Consider the following 9,866-nt stretch of genomic DNA (forward strand, 5'->3'; position numbering starts at 1 on the left):
AGTTTTATCTAGGATTTTATCTGGGAATTTGTCTGCAAAGACAAGAGAACGCTCGATAGGAGTAATGGTTCCTTTGGAAATGTGACGACCTAGGAACCTGATTCTTGTTTAAAACAAGAAAACTTTGGAACTAGAAATAGCTAGTCCAGCTTTCCTAGTGGCCGAGTAAAAAGTCTACAAGTAATAGGGCTACTTTGGAAAGAATTTCCTCATCAAGGCCAAGCTCATGGAGCTTTCTGTTCATTCTGCAAAATTTTACAGTGTGGCCTTTCATTCCACATTTGTAACATGTGGCTTCTTTGTAGTTGAAAGGGGTTTTTGTTTTGGCTTTAAACTCTTTCTTTTTAGATAAACTGGGCTTCTTATAAGGCCTTAAGGGTTTCTTATAAGAAGATTCTCTAAAATTCCGGAATGATTTCCTCTGGCTTTTGGATTTGTAATGTCTCTTGTGAGGTCTGGAAGAACACTCACCATTACATTCTTTGGAGATGGAAGTTTTAAAGGGGTCATAATTGAATTGTTTACAGAAACTACCAAGTTCTTGCTTAGACCTTCTAAGCTCCCATTTAAGTTGTTTCTGTAATTTCAAATCTTGACAGATCTTTAAACCTTCCTTATTGACAAAGCTAACTAACTCACCATAAGTGAGTTCATCATAAGGAATACGGTTATCATACAAGGCTTTAATGGAATTTCTAACCTTTTCTCCTAAGAGGGTTGGTAAACCTGCAAGGAATTTCTCCTTCCAAGTTATATGATTTGGAGATTATTGGTATCAGAGCCAAGATACCATTATAACACTGGTATCAGAGGTATCAGAGCCAAGGGGAGGATAGTGTATTACAGTAAAGAGTTTCTATGTTTAAAGACTTGTGTTTTATTTAATTCTGTTTGTATGGTGAATTCTTTACTGGTAGTAAGTCCCGTTTTAGGATAAGGATTTCCGCTTAGGGCAGTAAAACAATACCTGTAGCCATATTAGCAGAACTTAGAAAAGAACATAACTTTTAACCATGGATCCTCTGCTCTGTAGGGCGTCGTCCTTTTCTAGCTCTTCTTCCGGGAAGACTAGTGATTCAAAGCATGTTGTGAGTTCAGAAGAATTCATTATTGAGAACTTTGATAAAGCAATTGATTGTTGGGAACTTCCAAAAATTTCCAAAGAAAAAATTTACAAAACAAAAAAAGCTTGATTTTCTAAAGAATAATTATGTCATAAAAACCGAAGAACGTGACATAACTCTTTCAGAACCATTTCAAACAATTCATTTGTTTGCAGAAAAGTCTTTAAAGAAATTAAGAGAAAAGAATTTTAATTACATTCACATTGGTTTAATTCAAGTAGGAATAAAACCTTTGACTAAAGAAGGCCTTGATACTTCCATCCTCGCTGTCTTAAGAGATGGGCGATTCATCGCTTTTGATTATTCATTGCTAAGTAGCATCGAATCCAGTCTTTGTAAAGGTCCGATTTCCTTTGATTGCTATCCACACATAACAATTTCTCTTAAAGACAAAAACATTTTGAAAAGCATGATTTTACAAATCAAAACACATAATTATAATATGATTAAGGGATCTGTCCCAGTTGCTTTAATTTTCAAAATTTCATACAAAGCCATGATCTCTGCGTTTAGTACGCAACATAAATTCCACTTAAAAAGAGATGAAACTCTTCTCTTGCAGACTGACCTTTCTAAAGCCAACACTGTTATTCCAAAACCGATCCAATGGAAAGATGTCAATCTTCCAGAAGAATGGATTCTTGAAGGAGCCGCTCCACCAGCGATTCCAAAACAACTTGAGCCTAATACAGAGTTACAGAACATGACTCAGTATTCCGATGGTAAAGTCAAATTATCTTTCAGAAGAACTGTTTCATCCAAATTTTCTGATAAAGAGTCGTGCTCAAGCATTCCTTCACTGGAAAGGAAATTTACAAATGTCCCCTTAGTTATAAATCTTCCTTTCCAATCTGTGAAAAGTCAACCCAGGTTTTTAACCTCAGATATTCCTAGTACCTCTATTCGCTCGGTTGACTATGCCACTAGTATTCCACATCCAATTTATACTAGCAGTCAACATGAACAAAAACAGGAAGAGAAGGAACCTTCTCCTCCAACTTCCCCTACTTTTTCTGCCATCACAAAAAACGTTATAAATGTTATTGAAAAGAGTTTTGAACTTGATAAAAATCTTCTCCATAATGATTTTATTCAGATAATAATAAAGAAAAAAGATTTTGGTTTTTCAAACATTTTTTAAACCACAGAAAAGAAATCCAGCAAATTTATTATGAATTTGTGAATCTTCATCAAGTTCATATATTGTTTTTTGATTGGTTCGAGATATATTCTTCTGAAAACAACATTTCTTATCCTTTTAAAGAGTCAAACCCTATTACTATTAGGAAGAAAATTCCTGAGTGGAAACTTTTTGATAGTGATAGAACCATAGAATCTGAGCATCCACCTCTTCGGAGTTTAACCGTTGAACACGGTGAACCTCCTGTCCAAATTAGAGCCTCACCGTATAAAATCTCTAAACCTAATGACTCTAATGCTAATTTAAGTAGTATTATTCAACAGAATAATTTCTGTAATACTAACTTAAATACAATAGGAAAACAACTGACTAGGTTAAAAAACTAACTCCAGAAGATTATTGTATGCTACAGCTCCGCTACAGTCTACAATTTAATCTTTGGAACTCTCCAGATCTGGTACTGTGTATGAGCCTTTAGATGTATGTTATTGCTAGGCTTGCTTAAAGAACCTAATATTTGAAGTTGGAAAAAATATTTGGGCCAAAGAAGTTCCACCATTGTTGAAACCAGTTTTGAAGGCTTTGGACAGTTATTTTTGAATTAAAGAAGAATAACCATGAATGGGATTTCTTTGGGTTTTGTATGAAGAATGTGTTAAAGCAGGCTTGTTGATAATCCCAATAGGAATAGGTCAAACAGTGTGGTAAACGCATTTGAAAATTTGGGAGAAAGATTTAAATTTGTGAAGTTGATCACCCCACTGGTTTGGGCTCAAGACTTTTAGGATAGTAGCCGTAGAGTAAGCCGGCTCTGAATGGGTTTCACTGTGAAAGAAATGATTAAATTTTACTGACTCAGTGGCTTCTAAAATGCTTTGATAATAAGACTGGGATTTTGTCAAATCCCATGGTTTGAAAAACCAGCCTTTGGAAAAAAACTTTGAAATAGCTTGAAAAGGATCAGTGTGGAAAAAACCATCTTCCATTGTTAAAATGTTTTAGAAATGGGTTTTATCATACCAATCGGAAGTTTTCTTTGAAGGTGTTGGTTGGGAAAGAACAATCTCAGAAGATGAACTTTCACCAGAGAGAACAACGTTTGAGAAGAGGGTTTTGAAATCACTTTGGAAATTGGTTTTTCTTTTTCAATTTCTTCTTTAGGAGAAATTTGGCTTTGGGAAAAACTTTGTAAAGCGAGCATAAGCTCAGGGGATTTAGAAATGGATTTCATCCATTGATTTACCTGCTCATGAGTGGTAAGGGCTTTAGACTTTGATTCTTCATCTTCAATCATGTCAATCCATGATTTAATTGGCATGGCAGATGAGAGTAATTTTTCTTTAGGTGGAGAGGTTTGAGAATCTTTGGAAGGTGTCTGGGGCACAGGGTCTTTGAGGATCCCTTTCCCTTTGTCTTTTCTTTTAGGCGGCATTTATCTGTTTTGGAGAAATTCACTAGTTAGAAAATCAGGGACAGAATTTGTATCACCTTTAATGAATTCAATATGAAAATAAAAAATACTTAAAATAGCTTGCCATCATGCAAAAATCTGTTTTGACGCAATGTTTTGAACATCCTTTTCTAAAACATGTTTTGCAGCTTTGCAATCAATTCTAAGTAAGAATTTTTGATTTAGCAAATCACTTTGGAATTTAGAAATGCATAAAACAATTGAAAGAATTTCTTTTTTGATAGTAGAATAATTTTTCTGGCATTCATTCCAATGTGTAGATACATATTGTACTATATGTTCTTTATCATTTTCTTTTTGTTTTAATATACCTCCATATCCTAAATTAGATGCATCAGTTTCAACGATTTTAGGTAATGCAGGGTTTGCAAGATATAAACATGGAATGCTTTTAATAGAATTCTTTATGAGCTTAACTACTTTGGTATGTTCATCAGTCCAAGCAACAGGATTTTTTTTTAATCTATCATGCAAAGGTTTGGATATTCTATTGATATTGGGACAGAAATCGAGAACATAATTTAGGCTTCCTAGAAATCTTTGTAATTGAGTTTTATCTAGGATTTTATCTGGGAATTTGTCTGCAAAGACAAGAGAACGCTCGATAGGAGTAATGGTTCCTTTGGAAATGTGACGACCTAGGAACCTGATTCTTGTTTAAAACAAGGAAACTTTGGAACTAGAAATAGCTAGTCCAGCTTTCCTAGTGGCCAAGTAAAAAGTCTTTAAATGTTTGAAATGCTGGTCGATGGTTTGAGAAAAAATCAAAACATCATCTATATAAACAATGCAAAACTCAGAGTAAGGGTTATAGATATCATTCATGATTCTTTGAAATTCTGAGGGTGCGTTTTTTAAACCAAATGGCATGACAGTCCACTCATACTGTCCAAAAGGAACAGTAAAAACAGTTTTGTAACGGTCATTAGGATGGATTTGAATTTGCCAAAAACCCGACTTCATGTCAAATTTTGAAAATATGAAAGCAGAATGCAGTTTTTGAAGCAAATCCTTTTTATTAGGTATTGGGTACCTAATTCATGTTAATGCTTTATTAAGGGGTTTATAATTAATAACCAGTCTTGGTGTTCCTCTTTCAATTTCAGAATTTTTGATTACATAAAAAGCAGCACAAGACCATGGGGATTTAGATTTCACAATGAGTCCTTTAGACTCTAAATCTTTGATCTCATTTTTACAATGTTATTCCAAATCCATGTTCATTTGAATTGGACGGGCTTTAGTGGGAATTTGTCTTTCATCAAAAGAATTTTCATAAGGTAAATCTACCAAGTGTTGTTTTCTATTCTAAAAAGCAGAAGGTAGATCAGCACAAATTTCCTTTTCAATGAGAGCTTTGAAATCGGAAATTTTCCTTTTTATGAAATCACTTTGTAATTTGCTCTCAATTCTTTTTAAACTTAAATCCTTTTGTAAAAACATTACATCATTTTGTCTTGATCTGAGAAGATTATTGATTTGATTCTGATAAACAGAACAAGCTTTAACAATATTCAAATTCCTTGTTTTTGGCTTTTCAATAAATGGGAAAACAAATTTTTTGTTTTTTACTTTGAAAGATATACTATTGTAATTGACAGTATAGGGAGTAATAAGATTTATAAAAGGGGTTCCCAAAATGACAGCATGGTGTATGTCGTTGGTAAGAACAAAAAAAGTTCTAAATTCAAAACCATTGTTATGAATTGTAGCTTCAACTTTAGAATTAACTTTAAGTATTGAATTATTGGCGGCAGAAAGTCTTTCTTTTGTTTTCTCATGAAATCTTTTGGGGACAATATCCTCTCTTATGCAATTCAAATCGGCACCAGTGTCAAAAAGGGCAATGGCGTCAATTGCAAAATTATTAGAAAAAATTAAGGTAATTTTAATTAAATATTTTCTCGTAGTGATTTATTTTAAAACAAATAGAAAATGATTAGGTACAGACTCAATGTTTTCTAGGTTTTGATCATTTTTATCACCATTATCAGAATTGGATTCATTATCCGAATTATCTTGTAATTGCTTTTGTAAAAGAAGTTGGATAGTTTGAGAATCATTCTTTTACTTTTCCTTTAACTCTTTTATCTCAAGTTTAATGTCTTTAATTTCTTTATGAAGATCTTGGATATTGGGGGTTGTCTTCTTTGTTTTCATTTTGTCCAAAATTTCAGTAAGATCATAAGAACTCTTTTTAACAATTGGAATTTTAGAAGTCTCTGCTTTATTAAAATCCAGAGTTTTTAAAAGCTTATCAAGGTACTCTTTTTGAAGATTTAGATCAGAAATATGCTTTACAAGCTCAAGAAAGGTTTCTTGATCTTTAGTCAAAACATTAATTTTCTTTAAATACGAATCGGATTCAGAATCACTACTGCTAGATGCAGAGGTATCTGAGTCAATAAGCTCATCGACCTGAAGAGGGTCACTATCTCCCGACATGAAAGACTCAGAATCAGAAGACTCTATAAGTAAAGGGGCTACTTTGGAAAGAATTTCCTCATCAAGGCCAAGCTCATGGAGCTTTCTATTCATTCTGCAAAATTTTGCAGTGTGGCCTTTTATTCCACATTTGTAACATGTGGCTTCTTTGTAGTTGAAAGGGGTTTTGGTTTTGGCTTTAAACTCTTTCTTTTTAGAGAAACTGGGCTTCTTATAAGGCTTTAAGGGTTTCTTATAAGAAGATTCTCTAAAATTCCGGAATGATTTCCTCTGGCTTTTGGATTTGTAATGTCTCTTGTGAGGTCTGGAAGAACACTCACCATTAAATTCTTTGGAGATGGAAGTTTTAAAGGGGTCATAATTGAATTGTTTACAGAAACTACCAAGTTCTTGCTTAGACCTTCTAAGCTCCCATTTAAGTCGTTTATGTAATTTCAAATCTTGACAGATCTTTAAACCTTCCTTATTGACAAAGCTAACTAACTCACCATAAGTGAGTTCATCATAAGGAATGTGGTTATCATACAATGCTTTAATGGAATTTCTAACCTTTTCTCCTAAGAGGGTTGGTAAACCTGCAAGGAATTTCTCCTTTCAAGTTATATGATTTGCATCATCTCTTAAAAAGAGTCTGGTAAAGAAAGTGGTTTTATAGATTTGGAATTCACTAAGTTTCCTGCACATCAAATTGTGTAGTAACACAGCGTTCTTATCTCTAAGGTGCGAAGGGTCACCTATGAAATGGAGAGATATAGTCAGGATCAGGGTGGCAACAGCATCCTGAATAGGATTATTGAACTCGTCAAGAATGGGGGCTCCATTCTCATCGACTTGGATAGAATTTAAGACATCTAATTATTGTTGTTTAGTGAGAAGATGATCCCACCAACCTTTAAGTTGTCCAGTAAAACCCGCAATAAGAATTTCTGCAATAGCTTTGTCAGAAGTTCCCGATTGGGTTTTATAGGCATTGGCTGCCATGGTCATCTGTTGCAACAAACCTAAGATGTTGTATTCAGACATACCATCAATGTTCCACTCATAGACAGAGGATGCATTAAAACGTGATTGGTTTAATGCACTGGGTCTATTGTCTATGGCCAAATCAGGTGGAGACTTGATAGTAGGAAGGGCTAATTCCCAATGAATTTTGTTGGCTTTAGGGGTAGGTTCGTGTTTAAAAGCTTCCAGATTGGAAGAGGCTATAGACATTTGGTCTTGTTCCAATACTCCAATCTTACTAGATTGAGGAGTATCAGGGGCTATTTGAACTTTGCTAGATGAGGAAGAAGCAGTTTATATCCTATCTAGTTGTTCTCTAATGGTTTTAGCAAAATCTGATTTTGACTCTTGAACAAGCTTTTGGCTGATTTTCGAAACCTGAAAAAGTTTGAAAATAGACTCTTTAAGCTTCTTGTCAGAATCTGATTTTGAAGGAATAGGGGAAACAGAGGAAACAACTATAGTAGACTTCTGGAGTTGGTTTTCTAACCTAGTCAGCTGTTTTCCTATTGTATTTAAGTTAGTATTACATAAATTATTCTGTTGAATAATACTACTTAAATTAGCATCAGAATCATTAGGTTGGATTTTATACGGTGAGGCTCTAATTTGGACAGGAGGTTCACCGTGTTCAACGGTTAAACTCCAAAGAGGTGGATGCTCAGATTCTATGGTTCTATCACTATCAGAAAGTTTCCACTCAGAAATTTTCATCCTAATAGTAATAGGATTTGACTCTTTAAAAGGATAAAAAATATTGTTTTCAGAAGAATATATCTCGAACCAATCGAAAAATAATATATGAACTTGATGAAGATTCACAAATTCATAATAGATTTGCTGGATTTCTTTTCTTTGGTTTAAAAAATGTTTGAAAAACCAAAAAAAATTTCTTTATTATTATCTGAATAAAAATCATTATGGAGAAGATTTTTATTAAGTTCAAAACGCTTTTCAATAACATTTATAACGTTTTCTGTGATGGCAGAAAAAGTAGGGGAAGTTGGAGGAGAAGGTTCCTTCTCTTCCTGTTTTTGTTCATGTTGACTGCTAGTATAAATTGGATGTAGAATACTAGTGGCATAGTCAACCGAGCAAATAGAGGTACTAGGAATATCTGAGGTTGAAAACCTAGGTTGACTTTTCACAGATTGGAAAGGAAGATTTATAACTAAGGGGACATTTGTAAATTTCCTTTCCAGTGAAGGAATGCTTGAGCACGACTCTTTATCAGAAAATTTGGATGAAACAGTTCTTCTGAAAGATAATTTGACTTTACCATCGGAATACTGAGTCATGTTCTGTAACTCTGTATTAGGCTCAAGTTGTTTTGGAATCGCTGGTGGAGCGGCTCCTTCAAGAATCCATTCTTCTAGAAGATTGACATCTTTCCATTGGATCGGTTTTGGAATAACAGTGTTGGCTTTAGAAAGGTCAGTTTGCAAGAGAAGAGTTTCATCTCTTTTTAAGTGGAATTTATGTTGCGTACTAAACGCAGAGATCATGGCTTTGTATGAAATTTTGAAAATTAAAGCAACTGGGACAGATCCCTTAATCATATTATAATTATGTGTTTTGATTTGTAAAATCATGCTTTTCAAAACGTTTTTGTCTTTAAGAGAAATTGTTATGTGTGGATAGCAATCAAAGGAAATCGGACCTTTACAAAGACTGGATTCGATGCTACTTAGCAATGAATAATCAAAAGCGATGAATCGCCCATCTCTTAAGACAGCGAGGATGGAAGTATCAAGGCCTTCTTTAGTCAAAGGTTTTATTCCTACTTGAATTAAACCAATGTGAATGTAATTAAAATTCTTTTCTCTTAATTTCTTTAAAGACTTTTCTGCAAACAAATGAATTGTTTGAAATGGTTCTGAAAGAGTTATGTCACGTTCTTCGGTTTTTATGACATAATTATTCTTTAGAAAATCAAGCTTTTTTTGTTTTGTAAATTTTTTCTTTGGAAAATTTTGGAAGTTCCCAACAATCAATTGCTTTATCAAAGTTCTCAATAATGAATTCTTCTGAACTCACAACATACTTTGAATCACTAGTCTTCCCGAAAGAAGAGCTAGAAAAGGACTATGCCCTACAGAGCAGAGGATCCATGGTTAAAACTTATGTTCTTTTCTAAGTTATGCTAATATGGCTACAGGTATGGTTTTACTGCCCTAAGCGGAAATCCTTATCCTAAAACGGGACTTACTACCAGTAAAGAATTCACCATAAAAACAAAATTAAATAAAACACAAGTCTTTAAACATAGAAACTCTTTACGGTAATACATTATCCTCCCCTTGGCTCTGATACCAGTAGGATGTAGGATCGAAGGATGGATGTGCTTTCGTTGGAAATCAATTATTAAGAATTTGATTTAAACAATTATTATGATCGGGACGGCTTTATCAAATTTTAGTAGTCAAATTTTAGATATTTGAAGTACGTGACTCGTTTACCGACAGTGTAGACCAGACTAGCGCCTATTCAGGATTGCCTCTGAAATTTACGTTGTCGGATTCCCGTCGATATACTCAAATATTTTTACCAACTTTAAATATTAGGTTCTTTAAGCAAGCCTATCAACAACATACATCTAAAGGCTCATACACAGTACCAGATCTGGATCCCAGAAATGGTGCTCTGAAGGAATGGAGGGAGAAGAGAAAGATACAACTGAGGA

The sequence above is a fragment of the Citrus clementina genome, unplaced genomic scaffold, assembly GCF_000493195.1.
Source record: "Citrus clementina cultivar Clemenules unplaced genomic scaffold, Citrus_clementina_v1.0 scaffold_2, whole genome shotgun sequence".
Classification (NCBI taxonomy): domain Eukaryota; kingdom Viridiplantae; phylum Streptophyta; class Magnoliopsida; order Sapindales; family Rutaceae; genus Citrus; species Citrus x clementina.